Raw genomic sequence first — 25591 nt, forward strand, 5'->3', positions numbered from 1 at the left:
AGCCAAAAAAATGTAAAATATTCTAAAAATAAAATAATGAATGAAAGCAACAACACAATATATTAAATTTATGGAATGCAGCTGATGTAGTGTTTTGAGGGAAATGTATATCTTAAAGTGCTTATCAAAGAAAAAGATCTCAATTTAATAACTTAATAGTCCACTTTAATAAACTAGAAAGAGAACAGCAAACCAAACTAATGCAAGTAAGCAAATGATATAGTAATGATTATAGTGGAAAACCAGTGAGAAAGAAAACAAAATAATAGGGAACATCGATGAAACCAAGAGTTTGTTCTTTGAAAAGATTGACAAGCGCTTTTCTAAACTAGCCAAGAAAATAAGAGGCAAATACAACCTATAAAATTAGGAATGATTTCTTATCCTACAGAAATTAATAGGATTATAAGGGAATGTTATAAACAATGTTATGCCAAAAACTTAGACAACTTTGATGAAATGGACATATTCCTAAAAAGCCACAGATAACCAAAATTGATTTAAGAAGAAATAGACAATCTTAACCAACTTATAAGTAAAGAAACTGAATTAGTAATTTCAAATATTACCACAAAAAAAGCTCAGGGTCAGATGGTTTCACTGGTGAGTTCTATCAAATATGTAAGAAAGAAATAATACCAATATTTCATAAACTCTTTCAGAAAATAGAGGAGGAGGAAACACTTCTCGGCTCATTCTATGAGGCCAACACCAGACAAGATATTATGAGAATAAACCATAAATCAATATTTCTCATGAACATAAATGCAAATATCATTAGTAAAATAGTAGCAAGTCAAATTCAGTAGTACATAAAAATGATTATAAGGGCACCTGGGTGGGTCAGTCAGATGGGCATCTAACTCTTGATTTCAGCTCAGGTCGTGATCTCAGGGTCCTGGGATTAAGGTCTGCATTGGACTCCATGCTCAGTAGGGAGTTTGCCTAAGATTCAAAAAGAATAAAAATAAAAATAAAGTTCCATTTAAGTTTCTAAAATAAATAAATAAAAAATAATAAAATAAAAATAAAAAAAGACTGGCTCTCTCTCCCTTTCCCTCTGCCCCTCCCCCTGCTGTCTCTCTCTCTCTCTCTCTCTCTCTCTCTCTCTCTCTAAAATAAATAAACAAAATCTTTTTAAAAAATGGTTACAGACCATAAACAAGATTTATTTCAGGAATGCAAAGTTAACATCTAGAAATTAGTTAATGTAACACACCCTATTAATACAGTAAAGGCCAAAAACCCTATGATCATCTTATGATGAAAGTCAACACCCATTCCTGATTTTTAAAAATTTCAATACAGTGGAACCAGGAGAGCACTTCTTGAACTTCATAAAGAGCATTTAAGAAAAGCTTAGAAATACCACCATATTTAATGGTGAAAGACTGAGTAGTTTCCCTCTAAGATTGGGAATAAGGCAAAGAAAATAATACAGGTTTTTTAAGCCAAGATAGATAAATTGAACTTTATACATATATTTATGATTATTATTTTTTGCTTTAAAGGACATCAATTAGAAAGTGAAAAATCAAGAAAATAGGAGAAAATATTTGCAAATCATATACCTGAAAAATGATGTGTACCCAAAATATGTAAAAAAAAAAAAAAACTCGTATAATTCAAGAATCGTAAGACAAACAACCCAATTTTCAAATTGCAGAAGATCTGAATAGATATTTCACCAAAAGAGACATATGAATGCAAATGAGCAATGCATTAATGATTCATGCAAATTAGTCATTGGAGAAATGCAAATTAAAACCACAACGTGATACCACTACACACCTACTAGGATGACTACAATCAAAAAGAAGCATAATCTAAAATACTGGCAAGAATGTGGAGGAAGTGAGACCCTCATTCATTGCTGATGAAAAGGTAAAATGATGCAGCCTCTGTGGCATACAGCCTGGCAGTTTCTTATGAAGTTAAACATAAATTTACCATATACTCCAGGAATCCCACTTCTAAAACCCACCCAAATTAAGTGAAAACTGTAGCCACATGAAGATTTGTAAATGAACATTGATAGCAGTATTAAAACTGGAAACTATCCAAATGTCCATTAACTAATGAATGGATAAATAAGATGTAACATACTCATATATTGGAATGGTATTTATCAATAAAAATGTAGTGATCCAAAAAAATGTACTGATCCATGCTGCAACATCGATATACCTTAAAAACAATATGCTTCAAAGAAGATGTACAAACAGCCAACATACACAAAAAGATGCTCAACATTTCTAAATCACCAAGGAAGTGCAACCAAAATCACAATGAGATACCACTTCACACCTGTTAGGATGGCTTATCAAAAAGACAAGAGGGGCGCCTGGGTGGCTCAGTTGGTTAAGCATCTGCCTTTGGTTCAGGTCATGATCTCAGGATCCTGGAATCAAGTCCCGCATCGGGCTCCCTGTTCAGTGGAGTCTCCTTCTCCCTCTGCCTCTCCCTCCCCCTGCTTCTGCTCTCTCTCTCTCAAATGAATAAATAAAATCTTTAACAACAACAAAAAAAAAGACAAGAGATAATAAGTATTCATGAGGACGTGGAAAAATGGGAACCCTTGTTTAATGTTGGAGGGAATGTAAATTGGTACACCCACTATGGAAAGCAATATGAAGGTTTTTTAGAAAATTAAAAATAGAACTACCACAAGATCCAACAATCCTACTTTGGTGTATAGATCCAAAAGAAATAAAAGCACTGTCTCAAAGAGATATCTGTACTCCCATGTTTATTTCAGCATTATTCACAGTAGCCAAGATATGGAAACAATCTAAATGTCCATCCAGAGATAAATGAATAAGGAAAATATAGTGAATATAGTTAATAATGTATTACACACTTAAAATTTGCTAAAAGAATAGGTATCAAGTGTTCTCACCACACACACAAATAGTAACTATGTGAAGTGACAGATGCGTTAGTTTAATTGTAGCAATCATTTCACAATGTATACATATATCAAAGCATCACACTGTGCACCTTAAATATATACAATTTTGTCAATCATACCTCACTAAAGCTAAAAAAATGAAAAAGATAAAAGCAAAATCTAATAAACTAGAAAATTAAAAAAAAAAACAGAAACAATATGTTAAGTGAAAGAAACCAGATGCAAAAAACTGCATAATGTGTATGATTCCTTTTTTTATATGTCTATAGTTGACACACAATGTTACATTAGTTTTAGGTGTACAACATAGTGATTCAACATCTCCATAGACATGAACATGGGTGTATACAACTTTTTGAACTAATGTTTTCATTTTCTCTGGATAAATACCCTGTGGTGGAATTACTGAATCATATGATATTTCTATTTTTTAAATTTTTCAAGGAAACTCCATACTGATTTCCACAATGGCTATGCCAATTTACATTCCCATAAATGTACAAGGGTTTCTTATTTTCCACATCCTCACCAACACCTGTTATTTCTTGTCTTTTTGATACTTGCTGTTCTGACTGGTGTGAGGTGATGTGGTTTTGGTTTGTATCTCTCTGATGATTAATTATGTTGAGAATCGTTTTACATGTGTTGGCCATCTGTATGTCTTCTTTGGCAAAATGTCTATTCAGTTCCTCTGACCATTTTTAATGGGTTATTTGCGCTTTTCTTGGTGTTCAGTTGTACAAGTTCTGTATGTATTTTGGATACTTACTCCTTATTTGATATATCGTTTGTAAATATCTTCTCTCAAACGATAGGTTGCCTTTTTCTTTTATTGACTACGTCCTTCACCGTGCAGAAGTTTTATATTGCGACACAATCCCAATAATTTATTTTGCTTTTGTTGTCCTTGCCTTAGGAGATGTATCTAGAAAAATGTTGCTATGGCTGATACCATATGATTTCATTTACATGTGATTTTAACAAAAAAACAAATGAATAAACATGGAAACATAAAGCAGAATCAGACCTATAAAAGCAGAGAACAAACTGATGGTTGCCAGGGGGAAGAGGCATGGGCAAAATGGGTGAAGGGGAGTGGGAGATACAGGCTTCCAGTTACAAAATGAATAAATCGCAGGAATAAAAGGTACAGCACAAGGCATACAGTTAATGGTTTTGTAATAGAAATGTCATATGATTCAGTAACTCCGCCATAGGGTATTTATCCAGAGAAAATAAAAACACTAATTTAAAAAGTTATATACACCCATGTTCATTGGGTCATTATTTACAATAGCCAAGATATGAAAACAACTTAAGTGTCTATAAATAGATGAATGGATAAAGAAGATATATATATATGTAGACAAAATTGAATATATTTAAGGTGTACAGTGTGATGTTTTGATATAAGTATACATTGTGAAATGATTGCTCTCTCTCTCTATATATATATATATATATTCCATATATATGGAATTTTAATAAATATTACACAGCCATAAAGAAAAATGATATCCTGCCATTTGTAACAGCATGGATGAATCTAAAGGGTATTATGCTAAGTGAAATAAGTCAGAGAAAGATATATGATTCCATTCTTATGAAATGTTCAGAAAGTACAAATTTATAGAGACAGGAAGCACATTAGTAGTTGCCTAGAGCTAAGAGTGGTCACAAAGATTGACTACAAATGAGCTTAACGGAATTTCGTGGAGTGATGGAAATGTTCCACATTTGTACTATAATGATGACTGTGTAATTCTAGAAATTTACTTTTTAAAAAAACCCATTCAATTGTACACTTACAAATGGTGGATTTTATTGTATATAAATATGCCTTGTGAAAAATAGAGAGAAAATCATATGACACAAGGTCAATCTCTTTCTTAAAGATGGGCTGTGAAGAATTTGGAATTTGTTCATACCCAACTACAAAATTAATTTAAATGATCAGGAGCATATCTTCAAAATACTGGAGAAATGATTAGCAATTGCAATACAGCAACATGCTGATAAAACTCTGTTCAATATGCTGATATTGGCACATAAGCCAGGTTGCCCACCCTTACCATAATGTCTTTGGACAAATCAGGTATAATACTTGTCAGCCTACTCTAAACAATGTCTATGTTTCTTCTTCTTACCAGTAGAAGGCAGCAAATTAGAATGTTTTCCTGAGGTCACCCTCCTACAAGGGTCACATTCATTGATATCTCTGTAATATATCATAGACAGTAACCTGCTGAAAATTACCCAGTTTTCTAAGTAATTTTTGGGCTTGCACTCAAGACTAGGATAAATGTACATTTCCATTCCTTTGAAACCCCAGAACAATTTCTCACATATTCCTGCTCCAGAATTATAAGAATATTTCCTTTTTGTTGTACTCAGATGAGCTTTTTCTTCATGAAATACACTACAGATTACTTTGAAATGCATGCTGAAGGATGCCTTCCTCCCCTGTTCCTACACCCTCCTCCTTCCTGTTTCTTCCCCCTTGCTCCTATGGAATGATGTAAGACCTGCCAGGACTATTGTTTCTCCTTGAAGTCTTCAATCCACTTTTTAAAACAATCCCTAAAGAATTTTATTTCCTACTGTGGTTTTCTTTTCAGGATCCATTTATCAAGAGCTTAATAATGATGTATGCCTACTCTGTACTTTTGCCCCAGCTTCACACGTACTGCACACTGAGAGGTAAGTCTATAGGGTCAGCAATGTGGAAAGCCCTGTAGATTGACTCTTAGGAGTCATCCAGCCAGCTCCAGCTCTGAACGTCGTCATGATTGGACTGGGAAAACAAGATGCACATCTATGAAACCACAGAGAATCAAGTTACTCAATTGAATTGCCAGAGAACAGAAAATGGTCAGTGTCTTAAATGGTTTCTTGAAAAATATAACTAGAGACAAAGTTTTGAGTACAAAGAGTTATCTGAACAGCAATCCTAGGAAGTACACTACATAAATCAAGAAGTATGAGTCATAGAAACACGCTATCAAAGCTGACCATCGAGGGCAACTGACATGCTCTTTCCTGCTTGAGAACTCAGGGAGACATCATGAAATATACCAAGTTGTCTCACTCAGCACCCATCCATCTTTGGCTGAGGAAGGGGGGAGGTGTTAATTCCCCAGCACTTTCAGCCTACCTTGTACAGGGGTGGGAAGAAGCCCTCAGGCAGAGGACTGCCTGTGATTGCAGCGGGATGCCATCTGCAGGAACTGGAAAGGTGAATGTCAGGGAGATACAAGCAGAGCCAACACGGCTACAGTCAGTAAAGACTTTGTGAAGGATGGCATTTCAGATTCCTTAAACAATGCACTGTGAATTGGTAGAGAAAAATAGCCTGAGTGAGAAGAGAGAAGAGGGAACTGGGAGAGGGTGACAGCAAGAATCCCAGGCAACTGCCTTTTACAAGTAGTCTGTTATTTAAAGGGAGGAGGGGGAATTACTTTTATCTTAGAATCTTTGTATTTGTTGGAATTAATCATCTCATGGTACACAGATTAGATTAAACTCCCACCAGAAAATGAACAGCTCTTGGTTCAGAAAGAAAGCAACTTGGGAAAGGAAAGTCCTAATCAAATTCATGTGTTAGAAAGTAAAAACTTGAGCAAAGGCTAACACTTAAAATTTTTATCATATAGCAAAGGAATGAACAACATTGGCCCTTAAGTCAAGTCAAAAGCCTATAAAGTACAGATGTTCTTCAACTTACAAGGGGGTTACATCCCAACAAACACACGGTAAGTTGAAAATACCTCAAGTTGAAAATACACATAATACACCTGACCTCCTGAACATCAGAGCTTCACCTAACCTGCCTCAAACATGCTCAGAATACTTACCTTAGCCCACATTTGGGCAAAACCATCCAACACAAAGTCTATTTGACAACGAAGTGTCAAATAGTTCATGTAATTGGCTGAAGACCGTAACCTCAAGTGAAAACCAAAATGGCCGCATGCGTACATGAGTGGTTGTTGGTGTCCCAGTTGTTTCCCCTCATGAGTGTGGGCTGACTGGCCACTGTGGCTGCCACTGCCCAGCAGCATGAGAGGGGATGAACTGCATTGTGCCAGCCTGGGAAAAGATCAAAATTCAAAATCTGAAGTACGGTTTCTACTGAATGCCTATTGCTTTCACACTGTTGTAAAGTTGAAAAATCATAAGTCGGGGACCATCTGTACAAAGTACATAAAGCTTAATCCAAGAGTATGTCTTCACGATGTCTCAGACAGTGGCCTTCAAGGGGGCTTGTATATAAGAATCACCTATGACACGTCTTTAAACCTACAGACGCCTGAGCCTAATACCCAAGTGTTTTGATTTAGAATCTCCTGGCGTAGATCCTTACTTACCTCCATTTTTAAAATCCATAGATGATCCTAATATGCACCCTGGGTCATGAACCACTGGTGGAGAACAGAATGAACTATGAGTCCTGTATTTATGCAATTGGACTGTGGAGGATGCCTGGGGGAAAAGGGAGAGACTGTGCGAGGAACTAGGAATTACCTCTGGCCAGTAAGTAAAATGTTAGAGGGAAAAAGAAAAGAATATGACAACACTAATGGAAAAGAGAGCTCCCACCCCACTCATATGATGCCAAAAGGGGGTTCAGCATGCATCCTGGTAGTTCTGTATAGCAGGCCGGCTCCCATAAGCCTAAATAACCAGGTGAAAAATGTCCCATGGAGTCTACGGAAGTGGACCCATTCAGGGTCAGAATTAAGGAAGACTGAATGGAAGAACTTCCCATTCCTTTAACCATCTTAAGTAAAAACAAATATAATCAGAAAGCAACATGCATTGGGCAACTAATATTTGATAAAGCAGGAAAAAACATCTGGTGGGAAAAAGACAGTCTCTTCAATAAATGGTGCTGGGAAAATTGGACAGCTACATGCAAAAGAATGAAACTTGACCACTATCTCACACCATACACAAAAATAAACTCCAAATGGATGAAAGACCTCGATGTAAGACAAGAATCCATCAAAATTCTAGAGGAGAACATAGGCAGCAACCTCTACGACATCGGCCAAAGCAACCTTTTTCATGATACACCCCCAAAGGCAAGAGAAACAAAAGATAAAATGAATTTATGGGACTTCATCAAGATTAAAAGTTTCTGCACAGCCAAGGAAACAGTCAGAAAAACTAAAAGGCAGCCCACAGAATGGGAGAATATATTTGCAAATGACACTACAGATAAAGGACTGGTATCCAAGATCTACAAAGAACTTCTCAAACTCAATACATGAGAAACAAATAAACAAATCAAAAAATGGGCAGAAGATATGAACAGACACTTTTCCAATGAAGACATACAAATGGCTAACAGACACATGAAAAAATGTTCAAAATCATTAGCCATCAGGGAAATTCAAATCAAAACCACACTGAGATACCACCTTACGCCAGTTAGAATGGCAAAAATAGACAAGGCAAGAAACAACAATTGTTGGAGAGGATGTGGAGAAAGGGGATCCCTCCTACATTGTTGGTGGGAATGCAAGTTGGTACAGCCACTCTGGAAAACAGTGTGGAGGTCCCTTAAAAAGTTAAAAATTGAGCTACCCTATGATCCAGCCATTGCACTACTGGGTGTTTACCCCAAAGATACAGACGTAGTGAAGAGAAGGGCCATATGCACCCCAATGTTCATAGCAGCAATGTCCACAATAGCTAAATCGTGGAAGGAGCCAAGATGCCCTTCAACAGATGACTGGATTAAGAAGTTGTGGTCCATATATACAATGGAATATTACTCAGCTATCAGAAAGAACGAATTCTCAACATTTGCTGCAACATGGACGGCACTAGAGGAGATAATGCTAAGTGAAATAAGTCAAGCAGAGAAAGACAACTATCATATGATTTCTCTCATCTATGGAACATAAGAACTAGGATGATCAGTAGGGGAAGAAAGGGATAAAGAAAGGGGGGGTAATCAGAAGGGGGAGTGGACTATGAGAAACAAACTGAGGGCCTCAGAGGGGAGGGGGTGGGGGAATGGGATAGACCGGTGATGGGTAGTAAGGAGGGCACATATTGCATGGTGCACTGGGTGTTATATGCAACTAATGAATCATTGAGCCTTACATCGGAAACCGGGGATGTACTGTATGGTGGCTAACATAATACAGTAAAAAATCATTAAAAAAAAAAAAAAGAAAGCAACATGCAGGATGGAGAAGGAGGATTTATCAGTTTCATGCACCAACCACTGATTGAATGTGGAATACTGAGAGCTTTGTTGATTAAATTTATCAATATAATTCTGTGCCAGTAGTACTCATAAGAAATATGTTTAGGGAAAGAGCAGCACTTGATTTAGTGGGTTCCAGCTATAAAGCATACTAAATAAACAGGATTTATAAAAATCCTAATCCTTCAGGCCAACAACATGCTGTGCAGTGGCAATATTTATATGCTCCAGGAATATATACGGTAGTTATACGGGAAAGCATAATCTAAATGCTTCCTGTTCCACTCTGAAAAACATCAGAACACAAGAAACATCTTGTAATGGAAGCATAAAATGATTTTAGTTTAACCACGCACCAGTTTCAAGGTATTAAGCACCAAAATGGATTACACGCTATATTGTGCTCTCTGGGCTCAGACCTAGTTTGTGGCGACATGGCTAACCGCACCAAGAAGGTCAGAAATGTGGGTAAATACGGGACTTGTTATGGTGCCTCCCTCAGGAAAATGGTGAAGAAGATTGAAATAAGCCAGGACACCAAGTACACTTGCTCCTTCTGTGGCAAAACCAAGATGAGAAGACGAGCTGTGGGGATCTGGCATTGTGGTTCCTGCATGAAAACCGTAGCTGGTGGTGCCCGGACCTACAACATTACTTCTGCCGTCACAGTAAAGTCGGCCATCAGAAGACTGAAGGAGTTGAAAGACCAGTAGAAGCTCCACCATTTGAAATATTGCTAGCCCATAATAAATGGGTTAATTTAGGTAACAAGAACACAAAAGGGTATGTTGTGGACAGCCCTACAATTCTCTCTCTAGAATCTTGCAGGTGGATGATAGATCTTTCCCAGCCTTATGAATCTCTATACTTTGAACAATAAAAAGTAGAAAAGGGTGTCCAATCATATTTAGGCTCAGTATTTATTGAGCCTAAATGTTAGCATTGTACTAGGTGTTTGGGGGAATAGCAAAATAGCAAAACACTTGACCCTTGTCCTCAATGATCTTATATTCTAATAAACAAGATGAGAGTAATACATCCCATACAACAGCAACAAGTGAAAACAAATTATGTTGTGTTTCTTCCATTCTAAGATATCACTAATTATAGCTCACATCTATTTCTCAGATAACAAATTCTTAGTGAAAAAAAGAAGCATATTCATGTTTACAATAGTTGTGAAATGTATCTTAATTCCAAAAACATTAAATTGTGAAAAACACGTATGTTTTATAGTGACAAATATGACAGAAATGTTATAATTAAGAAATACATCATATAATACAGACTATAATTTTAGTGAAAAGAAAAATCAAAATGAGGGAAACAGTCATGTGCCTTTCTGTATCTGGTTCACATTTAATACTGTCCATCTCTTCACGGGATGTTCTGTAGAACTTTACTTATCTTTTTACATGCAACCCTGTCTCCTCAGACTATAAGCCTTAAAGGGCAGTAACAGTTTTTCATACTAGTGTTTCTCAAACTTTGCTGCAAATGAGACTCACCTGGGAAGATCTGAAAACCAAAATGCCCAGGACACACTCCAACTAAACCAGACTTCAGGGGTTTGGGGCAAAGGGAATAAGGCTCCAAATTGTTTCAGCTTCCTGGGCCATTCAAAGATGAAGTCAAGGTTGACACCCATAATTTTCTATCTTTTTTCTATCAACAATCTCTAACAGCATTTTTTCAATAAATGTTTATTGTCAATGATATTTTTTGAAGGATCTGGATGGAATTTTATTCATCTTATCTCTCACCCATACACACACACACACACACACACACACACACACACCCCAAAATGCATGAATTTCATAACTTAGTGTTGAGTGGGAAAACTTCAGAAACAAAATTAGTCTATTCCTATAAAGTTCAAAATAGGCTAATGAAATCAATGATGTTCTAAGTCTATTCTCTTGAAAATTTGTATTGACTAGAGAGGCCATGAAATTTGGGAGTGCTCCAACGTCCTGCTTCTTCATCTGGCAAATGTGTTCCAGTTGTGAAAATTCATTGAGCTATACACTTATGAGCTTCTAAATGTATGTTACACTTCAGTTTAAAATTTAATTAAAATAACAAATGAAGCCATTTTAAAAGCTGGCTTTGAACCTCTCAGTAAAGACGATGACATGATCTAAATCACTTAGGCTCCATCTCTAATATGAACAAGATGAACAACAAACAATAGAACCCAGCCTCCCTCAAAAAATTCATCAGCAGAAATCAATTAGAAAAGGTCATGATTTAACGGCACAAAATTCAAAAGTAGTAATGGCTGTAAGCTGAATTTGGAGAATGATCTGTGTATGCATCCCCAAGGGGTGGTATGTATATTTAACAGAATTATCAGGAGACCAAAACCTAGTTTTCTAATAAATGGTTCTTCCCATCTCCCAAACCCCAAAATCTCAAGTCACAGAAAAGTGGTTGAGACACAGTATCAAAGTCCAAAAATCTAGTTCAGGAAAAATAAGTATGTGTGATTTTAAAAAAAAGGTCAATAAGAATTCATTAGTATATAAACGAAGAATAATTCTGGTTATGGTTGCACACACTAAATAGGAGCTAGATGAATCATCATGAGAATCATATTAACAGACTAGAGATAAATGAAGAAAAGTAAGAGGAAAGAAAGTACAAAGAAACAGGGAGAATGAATGGGTGGAGAGAGAAGAGAGTAAGGAAAAGGAAGGGGATCAAGAGGAAATAAACAGAAGGAAGGAAGGAAGGAAGGAAGGAAGGAAGGAAGGAAGGAAGGAAGGAAGGGAGGGAGGGAGGGAGGGAGGGAGGGAGGAAGGAAGGAAGGAAGGAAGGAAGGAAGGAAGGAAGGAAGGGATGGAGGGAGGGAGGGAGGGAGGAAGGAAGGAAGGAAGGAAGGAAGGAAGGAAGGAAGGAAGGAGAGAAAGAAGGACAGAAGTAGGAAGGGAGGGGAGGAGAGAAGAAGAAAGAGGAGAAAAGGAAGGACAGAGGAAAAAAAGGTATCAACTCCAAGTCCAGAGTCTCTAGCTGATGCATGATTTCCTCTTCTTGATCCAGAGACCCAGGTAGTAAAAGGACAAGTTATCCGCACTACCACACATCTAACAGATAGCAGTTAAACAAGAACGACCAAACTGCAATAAATAGTTCACTCCGAAATAAACCCTTTCATTTACAAAAAGGAAGGATGGGAGCACACAGCAGTCTCTGGTCCATTGAAAGCCTGAAATCCAGCTGGGAAGATGCCGTGAAGGTCCGAGACTCTGGAGAGGGGAATATTCGTTTATCTGGCTCTGATTTTGTAACCTCTGAATAGCTTGCCTGTCCACTGTTCTTCGGGGATCTTGCCTCTAGCCTCGAAAAGCATCACCCTTTTCAATTAGACTTCGTTACATCTGAAGAAGGCTTTAAAGCAACAACTGAGGCAAAAGGATCAAGGCATTTGAGCAGCGAACCAAACAGGTTGGTAAACCTCTACAAAGTAGACATAGACACAGGTTAGTCAAATATCTTTAAGATCCATCTAGCCAAAGTGAAAAGTTGGCGCAGAGTAATGGCAGCAACAAAGGATTTAAGAAATCCTTTGATTTGTCTCCCATTGTCTACAGAATTAAGTTCTAACTCTTAGCCTCATAGCTAAGACTCTTCATAAACCAGCACCAACCCTACTTTCCAGTCTTATTTTCCTTGGTTTCTTTTTGATTCTATAGAATCAAAATAATAACACGGTAAATTATTCAGAATTAGTAAGCTATTAAGTATGTTCCCTCCAGGGGCGCCTGGGTGGCTCAGTCGTGAAGCGTCTGCCTTCGGCTCAGGGCGTGATCCCGGCATTCTGGGATCGAGCCCCACATCAGGCTCCTCGCTGGAAGCCTGCTTCTTCCTCTCTCACTCCCCCTGCTTGTGTTCCCTCTCTCACTGCCTGTCTCTCTCTCTGTCAAATAAATAAATAAAATCTTTAAAAAAAAAAAAAAAAGAATGTCCCCTCCAAATTAAGCGTGCCTATTTCTTGAGACCTCAGTAATAATACTGAATAATAAAGAGTCCTTAGAACATTTCTGCACTCCAAGCATTTCTGCATATAGATGACATTAAGAGTCTGATGAAAGAATGTGGAGGGTTTTGTGCTCCAGCCTCCGCCAGGTAATGCTCCATGTTCAGAGTCTCTGAAAAGGATGAACTTCTTCACAGCTCTTTAGCAGTGGTTCCCAAAATGGGTCATGTTGCCCCTTCAGAGAAATTTGTTCATGTCTGGAGACATTTTTGGTTGTCACAAATCAGAGGAGGGGAGGAAGAAGGAGCAGGGGCTACTCATCTAGTGCGCAGAGGCCAGAGATGCCACTAAACATGCTACAGTGCACAGAACAGTCCCCCACCCCCTTGATAAAGAGTTATCTGATCCAAAATGCCCATAATGCCACTGCTGATAAGTCTCACATTATAGTTTGGCCTACAAGCCCAAGAATGGGCCCCAAAGAAAAATGAAAGTGGAGAGTTAAGAAAAAACAGTCCTCATCACTAAAGAGGAGGGGGGGGTGTGCTTTGGCAGAAAGCCCAAGAGACACCTGCCTCCATTTTTTCAGCCCCCACATTCTACCCACGCTCTTTCCCATATGTCCCCATAGGCTCTCCGGATCCTGAAGGGAGCGGTGCACAGAAGCCAGATGGCCTTGCCTCTCACCCTCTGCTTGTCCACTCCTCTCTGGACTTGTTGACTCGACACAAACAATCCTAATTACCATTGCTATTTTCAGCTCAAAGACAGATATTTCTTAAATAAGCAGGATCATCCTTACTAAGGAAAGAAAGAAAAGAAAAGAAAAGAAAAGAAAAGAAAAGAAAAGAAAAGAAAAGAACTTGAAAAATCCCCAAACTTTAAGTCCTTGGCATTGAGTGCTTCAATTTCATGTCAGGGAGTCTGGACTTGGCCTGAAGGGAAAATGCAACAGAGCGTGTCATCAAAATAACTAGGTCAATTTTCAGCTTCTTCTTGGAAGGCTTTCTGCTCCTTCTCTGCCCTCCCTGCTGGGCCCTTAGCCTGTCTGTGCCAACCACCTTGATTTCAAATAACTGGCTTTCTCAGCCTACATCTCAAAGTCCAAAGGCCCCTGGGATTGAACAAATTGCCCACCTACTTTGAATCAAAGAATACAGTCCTCTCCTTCAATTTGGGCATCTGGAATTGGTAACACCTACAGTGTGCAAGCACTAGACCACCTGGTGCAGAACGAAATTGTATGTGATTCCTGCTGGCATTCTGGGTTTAGTCCACTGGCTCCACTGGAGCATACCATCGGACCTTAGGAACTGGTAAGTTTCATGCTGTACCTAGGGACATAGTTTCAGGCTCATGTCAGTAGAAAATACATGATTTATCAGGCTTATTTTAAAAAATCAAACAATAAAACCAAAAATAAGCCCAAAGTATCAGGTTTAAGGAATCCAAAAGCCAGTTAGGAAGGAAGGAAGGAAGGAAGGAAGGAAGGAAGGAAGGAAGGAAGGAAGGAAGGAAGGAAAAGAAAGCAAGAAAGAAAAAGAAAGAGGCAGGGAGGGAGGAGGGAAGGGAGGAAGGAAAGAAGGAAGGGAAGAGAGGGAGGGAGGGAGGGGGGAGGGAGAAAAGGAAGGAAGGAGGGAAAACAAACAGATGGATGATGTCAGGAAAGATTCTTTTCAATCAAACCTTCCCAGAACATGGCATCCAGCTTTTAGATAAGAATATGGTATAAATAAAGACATCAACCATAGAAGTTCTCCTAGTTCTTCAACTATTTCTTTACACATCTCTTTCTATCTCTAAACACCAATGCATCCAAGAGATCCAGTTTTTGTCTTATATGCTCAATATGCAACAGAATGCCTGACTCATACTGCGTGCTTAATAAATTGATTGATTCCTCAACCTTTCCTTACATTCTTTTTTCAAAGACCACCCTCAGATATTATCCCAAGGACACCTCTTTCCCAGTGGTCAGCATTCTTTGACCCCATGACCTTAGCTACTAAACCTACACCCACTGCAAGTTAAGAGTGGACTCTCCCACCTGGCAACTGCTTCTTCTATGTTAACTGGCTACACTTACAATCACTTGGCTGGTGTTACAAACCATGTGGGATTTGTGTCCTAATGAATAATTTAAAAAGAAAAATACCTCCTTTACATTTAACTATGAATTTTGAGGACAGTTGCCATCTGTACTGTATTACTCATTGGTCGACACTGCCAAATCAACTCTTTCCACTATGGTGTCCTCCAGATAGTAGATACAAGTACTTGCTGAACAAATACTCACTTCATAGAAGGGACTTATTAAGTAAGTGTATCTTTGTGTTGTATTTACATATCAAACAAGCTCATGCTGATTCCCACATAGATTTTTCCCAATGAGAAAAAAAAATAGGGAAAAATAAGGGATAAATCATACTAAAAACCATAATGCCACCATCAGCAACAACCTCCAAAAACATAATGTTTCTGAACTATAGTAAAGTAAAGAAGAATTTGCTCCTAGTTGAAGGGCTTAAGTGTAATTTTCTTATAATAGGACAAAAAACGGGGAAAAAAAAAGAAGTCCTAACCAGATACGCAGTCTGTCAGGGATGACTTCTTGACTAAGAGGTTTTATTTTTTTTTATAATAATACTTTTTTATTATATTATGTTAGTCACCATACAGTACATGAGTAAGAGGTTTTAGAGTTTCTGTTTTAGAAGTGAAAATTTGGTGAAGACTTAGGTATTTCAAAGACCTAGAGGATGCAAGAATGGCATGGAGTCAAGACAGCCAGGCTCCCCAGCAGCTGAACCACTGAAGAAGCTAAGGTAGGCTAGACAGAGCAGTAAGTAGGACAGAACAGAAGCGATGTCAGAGACAAGGAAGGTAAGGCATCGGGAGGAATGCTATAAAACGGAAAATTAGGTGAGGTGATCTCGAATATTATCTATTATTCCACAAACACATAGACACTGCTGTCAGCTTCTGCTCTATGCTGGCCTATCAGGACGAGGTATCCCCCGTTGTTCGCTCCAGGAACATCTGCCAGAAAGCCAAGCTATGATAGAATAGAATATGATCACAGCTTAAACTACAATCCTTTTGAAGTAAATCTCGAGTTCTCAGAATGTAAGTTATTAGAAAATCACTACTAGAAACCCACAGTGAAAGCTTTAAGACCTAACTTGTATAAGATATATGATTATAGGGGCGCCTGCGTGGCTCAGTCGTTAAGCGTCCGCCTTCAGCGCTGGTCATGATCCCAGCGTTCTGGAATCGAGCCTCGGCATCGGGCTCCCTGCTCAGCGGGAAGCCTGCTTCTCCCTTCCCCACTCCCCCTGCTTGTGCTCCCTCTCTCGCTGGCTGTCTCTCTCTCTGTCAAATAAATAAATAAAATCTTAAAAAAAAAAAGATACATGATTATAGTGAGAAAAACTACAGAAATGACAAAAATAATCATTTTCTTCAAGACAGCTCAGCTCTATCTAATGAAATTTTTTAAATGACTTTATGGTGCCAAGGAAGAGCAAAGGGAAATGAAACCAACATGTATTGATTCTTAAGTTATCTTATACAATCAATGTCCAAATCATGACTGGCTTCTATTATGCCCTTACGTGGTAGCAGGTACGTTTGGAGGAAACTATGTGCCAGCCATTTCTCTGGATGTTTTATGAGAACATTTAATCTCCGGAGAGAAATACTACCTTCGCTAGTTCACAGCTGAAGAAAGGAAGACTCATAGACATTTAAAAACTTCTCAAAGTATGAGGCAGCCCCAGGCTTTTCTTCTAAGCTCAAACTGTCATGTCTAATACTAAGTCAGTACATCCCAGACTTTGAAATTTCACAGACCACTAGAATTTCAGGAACTTTTGGAGATCAACATAAGATTGCCAACTTTTTATTTTTCCAAATAAAGACATTAAACACACACACACACACGCACACCTGTCAGCATCATTTCAACAATGAACATTCTGACACCAAAAGAGTAAATAAACTTAGCTTTATAAATAACTTGCTATATATCCTTACTTTTATTACATTGCCTCAAAGGGGGAAATTTTAATCAGGTGGTGAAAACCTCAGCTCAGCACTGAACTTCTGAAGACTTGCCCTTGGGAGCTGCTGCATGTAGCCAGAGAGCCTCTTCATGGTACAATGACAACAAAACACCTCCACCTGAATTGGGTTGGATCTCCACAGCTAAAAACCTAAAACCTGTCAGGGCTGACTTTGCTGACTTCCAGCCAGCCACACGGATCACTGTGTCCAGAAGAACATGGGGAAAATGTAAACTTGGGGGTGCCTGGATGGCTCAGTTGGTCAAGCACCTGCCTTCAGCTCAGGTCATGATCTCAGGGGTCCTGGGATCAAGCCTGACCTCGGGCTCCCTGCTCAGCAAAGAGTTGTCTTCCTCTCCCTCTGCCTCTGCCCCTCCCCCCGCAACTCATGCTCGCTCTCTCACTCTCTTTCTCAAATAAATAAATAATCTTTAAAGAAAAAAATGTAAATTTGTATGGAGGAGGAGGAGAACATATAGATAACTTCAAACCAACACACATAGGGTATCTGCAGCCACATTCAAGAGCAGACACTGCTATGTTTGCCACTGTTATTCTGATGAAAGACATTTCTGTATTGAAATAAACATTTCCTGAAGCTGGGGACAAATGAGGAAGTGCGCGTGCCTTGCTTGAAATTAGTTGTTTACGTTAAACTACGTAAATTTTGCACAAAATTTGCACTACCTGAGGGGGCATAAAATTTAGTAGACAAGCCATACAGACAGGTCTGGGCTCTCCACCTTGTTTTAAGTCACTTACTCTATGACTCCTAGCAAACCATTAAATGTTACTGGGTCTCACTTCGTCACTAGTAGGAGAGACTGAGAACATTGCTCTCCAAGCCTCCTTTCAGCTCCATTAAACTCTACGTGACAACATTTGAGCTAATGGCTTATTTACAAAGAACTTACTTTATTATTACTTTTATTTTTCTCTTTCCAATTATATTAGCATTTCTGAGTACTGTAGAAAAATTAGAAAAATAAACACAAACTATGAAGAAAAAATAAATAATAATCCTACCACCCAGAAACCACAATGCTAACAATATTGTTAGTATTTTTCCAAGTACATTTTTACAGGACTTAAAAAATGTTACACATAAAATTTTTCATCTGCTTTCTCTTGATATCATATTAAGAATTTTTCAGGGCACCTGGCTACCTCAGTCAGTTAAGTGGCTGCCTTTTGGCTTCGGTCATGATCTCAGGGCCCTGGGATGGAGTCTCACATGGGGCTCCCTGCTAAGTGGGGAGTCTGCCTCTCCCTCTTCCTCTGCCTCTTCCCCCACTTGTGTGCACGTGTGTGCACGCGCTCTCTCTCTCTTAAATCAATAAATAAAATCTTTTAAAAGAAGAATTTTTCCCAGTGTAATCAAATATTTTTCAGAGACATACTTTTTAAAATACATGTTTTTATTGATTTAAAAGTAATATGCATTTATTATAGGATGCAAACTAACAGAAAAACATTAAGAACCAAATTTTATATTTCGTAAGGCTTAATTCCCATTAACGCTTGGATGTAACTATTCCAGAGATATATTGTAAAAATTGTCCATACTAATTTTTTACAGCAAGTAATGGCCATGTTGTACTTGATCACAGGAAACTACCAAATGCATTTATACAATCCCTTACTATTGTTTCATGCTTAGGTTTTTAATCCAGTCTGATTTTTAAAAATCAGATGGTACTATTGCTCTTTCATTAATAATACTAGTGTTATTAATATACATTTTAACATTTCAAACTTAAAGCTGCTAGTTTGCTAATTACAGCATATTTAACCAGTGGCTCTGTCCCAGTCATTGTCCCAAGCATTTCATTTAATCCTCATGACAATCCGATGGGATAAGTACTGTTTTATTGCCATTTTATGATGAGTAAACTAAGGCTCGGAGAGGTCAATAACTTGTCTCAGTTTGGTAAGATTTGTAAGTAACAGAGCCGGGATTAAATCTTATCAGACATCAGAATCCAGGTTCTAAATGTGGAGAATATGCCAATTCCTCAGGATGCCAGACAGTGAATAACATCTACGTACTTGTTTGCATAAAGACTCACTTAGTCTTCTGAACAGCAGAGGTCTTACTCTCCCCATTTAGAGGATTGGATAACGGAAGCTTAATGGAGTTACAGAACAATACTAAGAAATAAAAGTCAGCAAGTGACAGAAACAGGAAGGAATGTAATTTTAGTGACCCAATATTTTTTAACCACTTCACAGAGATTTTAATACACTTTACTGGTTTAATGGATTCATTTAGTTTATTTAGTTAATGTGTTTTTAGCTTAATTTTTAAACCTTCTTTGTTTCTTTTTTCTTGTTTCCAACTTTTCTTTCTATAGTATAGAAAAGGTGCATGTCCTATTTTTAATTTTGTTAATGGTTACCTTAAGTCTTTTTCCAAAATCATCATTGGACCCACATTCTTCAGCTTCTCAGAATCAAGGGTAAAAGAGTTTCTTTTTAATTTCTTCTTTTATAAGGTGTGGAGGTACTCTTTTATCCACCCACCCGCCACAAATTCCTTCTGCATCCTCTTCTCAAACTTTATTACTACAATCTAGTAATACATTCTCATCAATATTATTACGACATTACTATTTACTGATTTGCAACTAATTGTATTACTTATTAATAATATGTAAAATATTAAGTTTGTTAAACTAAATTGTTGTTTTTGCACTACCCACTTTTCAAAAAACTAATTTAACACAAGTATCCGGTTACATAAGAAGATGTCCCATAATTATGTTTTAGATGTGTCTCGTTGAGCTAATTCCAGGGATGCCACAGTCACCTTTGGCACAGCATCCTCATTCATGAGCTCCAAGCTTCATCATCCGAGCGGTCACATGGCAACTCCACTTCTAGGGCGATCTGATTTGTACACCCTTGTAGATCTCTCTCCTCCCTGGCTGGATGCTCACAAGACTGTTTTTCCTCGTCTTTCAAGTCAATATTAATTATCTGGATAAATCTGAATATGGATCTTTTTTCACTTATTTGTCCAGGATCATAATGGAATCTTTCATACACCTAAACCAGCCTCCTTAACTCATTTATTACAATTACATAGTTGTTATTGTTCTTATATTCCTCTTGTGAACACAAATTATCCATTTGTTGAATCTTTCTTCTGTTTTCTGCTTAGATTATCTTCTTTCTTATTATTATTCTCAAATTCATCTTTCATTTCTACATTCCGGGACAGTGTGTCTTCATTGATTTTTCTGTAATGCTAAATCATCACTTTTTTGCCTCCAAGGTAACTTTAGTCCTACTATTTAATTTTTAATGTACTTGCAATCCTTTTAATATTATTCTTCTCCCTTTTCATTTTGCCCTCTTATCTTTTCATCAGAGCCTTTCATGTCTTTATAATTTTTGGCTACTATTCCATAGAGCCCATGCCTCTTTGCATCCTATTCAGAAGGCCTGTTTCTTCATAGTTTATTCTAAATCTACAGGTCAGTTGTAGAGTTGTGATCTTCTTCAAAGACTTCATGAGTCTGTTCTTTTCCCTTATTCTATGCAATTTCCCCATTAGCTGCATGTTGGTTGCAAGTTCAGTTCATGCTCTTTCTTCATCCTTGCTGAGAAAATACTGCTCATGCTAGACCCAGCTCTTTGACCACTGAAGTAGCCACCAAATGCCAGTCCAGTTGCTAGTTTCTTGCTACTTCTCACCTGGAGCAGTGCTCTCTGTCCTACGGAGATAATGTTCCTTTTCCCACCATCTTCAAATCAAGGAAGATAAGTTACCATTTACAAAGGCACTGCCATGTACTTACACTTTTCTGCCACCTTTCACACTTTCTTCCTAGAGACCCTATCTCCCAGGGTGCCATTAGCCCCTACTGGATACCCTGAACTTCTTTGCCCTTAGTCTCTAAGAGTGGTTGCCTCTGAGCTCTCAAATAGAGTTGATGAGAGAAAGGGGAGGGGGAAAAGTGATCTGGCTGCCTCAAAAATCAGCACCGAGTCAGTAGACCAAAGGCTGAAATTTTAGGTGCATCCCCCACCCTGAGTTTCTAATTCAGTGGATCTGAGATGAGGCTCGTGAATGGCATTTCTATCAAGTTACCAAGTAATGCTGATGCCGCTGCTGATCTGAGGACCATGCACTGAGATCCACTGCAGGAGAGGGATGTATGCTCTTTTCTCTGATTAGTAAGACCCCTCTGAGTCAAAGCAGATAGCAGGAGTGGAGGATGTTTTTTCTTTCCAGGTGGGCTCTATATCATGAAGCCAAGTTTGAACAGGTTTTCTCTCATTAGAAGTGAATAAAAACTTCTATTATTAACTCATTTGCTTGTTTTGGCTTTCAGGAGAGGTTATTATAGATATTTTATTGAGAAAGGGTGTTTTAAGGGCTTCTTGCCAGATACCATTTTAAACCAGAAGTTTGTAAACATCATTTTTTTTAAAACAACATAATATTCCTTCTAACGGATGTTCCATAATTGCTTCATCATTCTCCTAATGTTGTGCTCTTAGGCTATTATCAATTTTTTAGTATTAGTAGGTAAAGCCACATTGAACACCTTTATAAATGAAGTCATTTCTGCATTTTTTATATTATTTCCCCTGATAAATTATGAAAAGAATAATTACACGACCCCTTTCAGATACAAATGGCCAAATTCTTTTCTCAAAAATGTATTATAGCAATCAACATTGGGTATTCTCACAGGAGGGAAAACCCACTATTTTTTTAATTTAATATAGGAAATTACCCAATGCTAATTTAATATAGGAAAAAGAGTAGTATCTGATTATTGTTTTAGTTTTCTTAGATTAGATTTTGGTTTTGTTTTTGTTTTTGTTTTTTTGGTCAAGCGTTCTCCCCATACCCTGCACAATCCTGGTTCCAGGCACACACCAAAACTACCATAACAGAAGGGGTCTTTGGTAATAAAATTCTGGTAGAAAGAAAGGCATAATATCCTTCATCATAATAATATACAGAAGAATGTAGGAAACCTGAAAGACTCCACCAAAAAAATTGCTGGAACTGATACAGGAATCCAACAAAGTTGCAGGATAAAAAATCAACATACAGAGTCTGTTGCATTTCTATATACACTAACAATGAAGCAGCAGAAAGAGAAATCAAGGAATCAATCTCATTTACAATTGCACCAAAAACCACAATACCTAGAAATAAACCTAACCAAAGAGGTAAAAGATCTGTAGTCTGAAAAACTATAGAACAATTATAAAAGAAATTGAGGAAGACACAAAGAAATGGAAAAACATTCCATGCTCATGGATTGGAAGAACAAATATTGTTAAAATGTCTATGCTACCCAAATCATCCTACACATTCAATGCATTCCCTATCAAAATATCACCAGCATTTTCCACAGAGCTGGAACAAACAATTCTAAAATTTGTATGGAACCATAATAGTCAAAGTAATGTTGAAAAAGAAAACCAAAGCTGGAGGCATCACAATTCTGGAATTCAAGCTGTATTAGAAAGCTGTATTCATCAAGACGGTACAGTACCAGCACAAAAACAGACACATAGATCAATGGAACAGAACAGAGAACTCAGAAATGGACCCTCAACTCTATGGTCAACTGATCTTCAACAAAGCAGGAAAGAATATCTACTGGAGAGAAGACAGTCTCTTCAACAAATGGTGTTGGGAAAATTGGACGGCCACATGCAGAAGAATGAAACTGGACCACTTTCTTATACCATACACAAAAGTAAATTCAAAATGGATGAAAGACCTAATGTGAGACAGGAATCCATTAAAATCATAGAGGAGAACACAAGCAGCAACTTCTGTGACCTCAACCGCAGCAACTTCTTGCTAGACAGGTCTCCAGAGGCAAGGAAACAAAAGTGAAAATGACCTGTTGGGACCTCATCAGGATAAAAAGCTTTTGCACAGCAAAGGAAACAATTAACAAAACTAAAAGTCAACCTATGGAATGGGAGAAGATATTTGGAAATGACTTATCAGATAAAGAGCTAGTATCCAAAATCTATAAAGAACTTACCAAACTCAACACCCAAAAAACAAAAACTTCTGTCAAGAAATGGGCAGAAGACATGAACAGACATTTCTCCAAAGAAGACATACAAATGGCCAACAGACACATGAAAAAATGCTAAACATCACTCAGCATCAGGGAAATACAAATCAAAACCACGATGATATACCACCTTGCACTAGTCAGAATGGTTAAAATTAACTCAGGAAACAACAGATGTTGACGAGAATGCAGAGAAGAGGAACACTCTTACACTGTTGGTGGGAATGCAAACTGGTGCAACCACTCTTAAAAACTCTATGGAGGTACCTCAAAAAGATAAATATAGAACTACCCTATGACCAAGCAATTGCACTACTAGGGATTTATCCAAAGGATACAAACATAGTGATTCAAAGGAGCACATGCACAAAATGTTTATAGCAGCAGTTCCACAAGCTAAACTATGGAAAGAGCCCAGATGGCTGCTGACAGATGAATGGATAAAGAAGAGGTGGCGCATATATAATATATATATAAATATATATAATGGAATATTATTCAGCCATCAAAAAGAATGAAATCTTGCCATTTGCAGCAACATGGGTGGAACTAGAGGTATTATGCTCAGCAAAATAAGTCAGTCAGAGAAAGACAAATATCATATGATTTCACTCATATGTGAAATTTAAGAAACAGAACAGATGAACATAGGGGAAGGGAAGGAAAAATAAAATAAAAACAGAGAGGGAAGCAAACTGTTAAGAGACTCTTGACTCTAGGGAACAAACTGAGGGTTGCTGAAGGGGAGGTGGGTGGTGGGATGGGGCAATGGGTGATGGGCACTAAGGAGGGCACTTGATATAATGAGCACTGGGTGTTCTATGCAACTGATGAATCACTAAAATTTATCCCTGAACCAATAATACACTATATATTAACTAAATTGACCTTAAATAAAAACTTTAAAAAATAATAATAATATACAGAAGACTCATTGGCAGGAAGCTCATTTTGACATGTGAAAGATCTTTTTTGTACTCTGTTCTAGGAGTGAGTCATGCTGAAGGCCTGATCTTCCCTACACACCGCCAATCCACCCACCTCCAGTATCCAAAGCCCTGTACCCTTCCAGAGCAGAACTGGATGTAGAATAATGAACCAAACTTTCACAACAGGCTAGACATAAGAAAAAGTAGGTTCCTGGGACAAGAGATATAAAGGAGGGAAGAGGGAAAGGAAGAAATGAGATTTTAAAAGACCAAAAGCTGGGAGAAAAGGGGAAGAACCTAGAGAGAACCAGAGCTTGCAAAATCCTTAGCTGACTTTTCCCAAAAGGAGGAAGCTTAGACCCAGCATCTACCCTTTGGGGGACCCAAAGAGTGGAACAAAGAGCTTATAGACTCTTTTTCCGAATTCTTTACCAAAACACGCAAAGCTGCCACACTGGATAGGGTGGAGCAGTGCTTCTCAACATTGGCTGCAACTAGAATTGGGGAAAAAAACCAAAAACCTTGATTTCAGGGGCCACAATGGGGCATTAATCTTGTTTAGAAACACCTCAGATGATTTTAACGTGAAGCCACAAATGATGAGAAGTCTGGGGACAACCCTTCATCTCCAAAGTCAAGAACTGATTACTCTTCTTATATGTTAAAGTCCTTGACCAGTTAATGGGAAGTTCATTTGGGAATGAACTGTGCCACTGTGTTCCACAATAAAGACTGTAGTGTTAAGTTAGGAAGCAAATTTAAACATTTCTCTATAAGCCATTCCTCAGTCATTCGGATGGTGGGTTTATAGCTATAAGTCGGGGGACTGTCTACCTACTTGCGGTCTACCAGCTCAGAGCTGACTGCTGATCATTTGTAAAGTGCCATGGAGCATGGCTTCTAGATGAGTTCGAAGTACAGCATTATTGTCTCTCTTGTTCTACCACATGCTGGAGTGTACATTTAATGGTGTGTAAACAAAATCGCTGAAATGTAAATGCTAACTTACACAAGTGAAATTCCTTTGTTTTCCTCCTCTGAACACTTAAACTTGCCTGTCTATAATAACAAAGCTTATGATGATGGATTTGAGATTAGATACTGTACTAATAAAGCTCTTTTGCTATTTTAAATTTTAAATAATTGAGGTTGTAAGATGCTAGAAGGAATCCCTAAAGAACCCTTTTAAAATGTCCTAAAGCTATCAAGGGACATACAAGTAGGATATGTAAATAAATTCTTCAAATCAATAAGGAAAGAGAACCCAAAGGGGGAAAAAATGTGCAACTGATTTGAACACACCCACATAACATGTGACTCAACTTCACTAGTCAACAGGGAAATGAAAATTCAAAACACAATCAGATTCCTATACACATCAACAAGAATGACCAAAATTAAATATACAGAGACTATCAAGTGT

The 25591-nt window shown here is 37.9% G+C and overlaps 1 long non-coding RNA gene and 1 pseudogene across 1 annotated transcript; both read left to right on the plus strand.

The window, feature by feature from the left end:
* Positions 1-9565: 9565 nt before the first annotated feature.
* On the plus strand, positions 9566-9880 carry LOC123788470 (large ribosomal subunit protein eL43 pseudogene; annotated as a pseudogene).
* Positions 9881-12304: 2424 nt separating this feature from the next.
* Positions 12305-17792, plus strand: LOC148108379 (uncharacterized). The gene is made up of 3 exons (XR_015727841.1): positions 12305-12581; positions 13745-14429; positions 17170-17792. It is a non-coding gene; the product is annotated as an uncharacterized LOC148108379 (long non-coding RNA).
* The last annotated feature ends 7799 nt before the right edge of the window (positions 17793-25591 follow it).

This window comes from Ursus americanus, chromosome 20, assembly GCF_024610735.1.
Source record: "Ursus americanus isolate L20-20 chromosome 20, mUrsAme1.1.p, whole genome shotgun sequence".
Lineage (NCBI taxonomy): Eukaryota > Metazoa > Chordata > Mammalia > Carnivora > Ursidae > Ursus > Ursus americanus.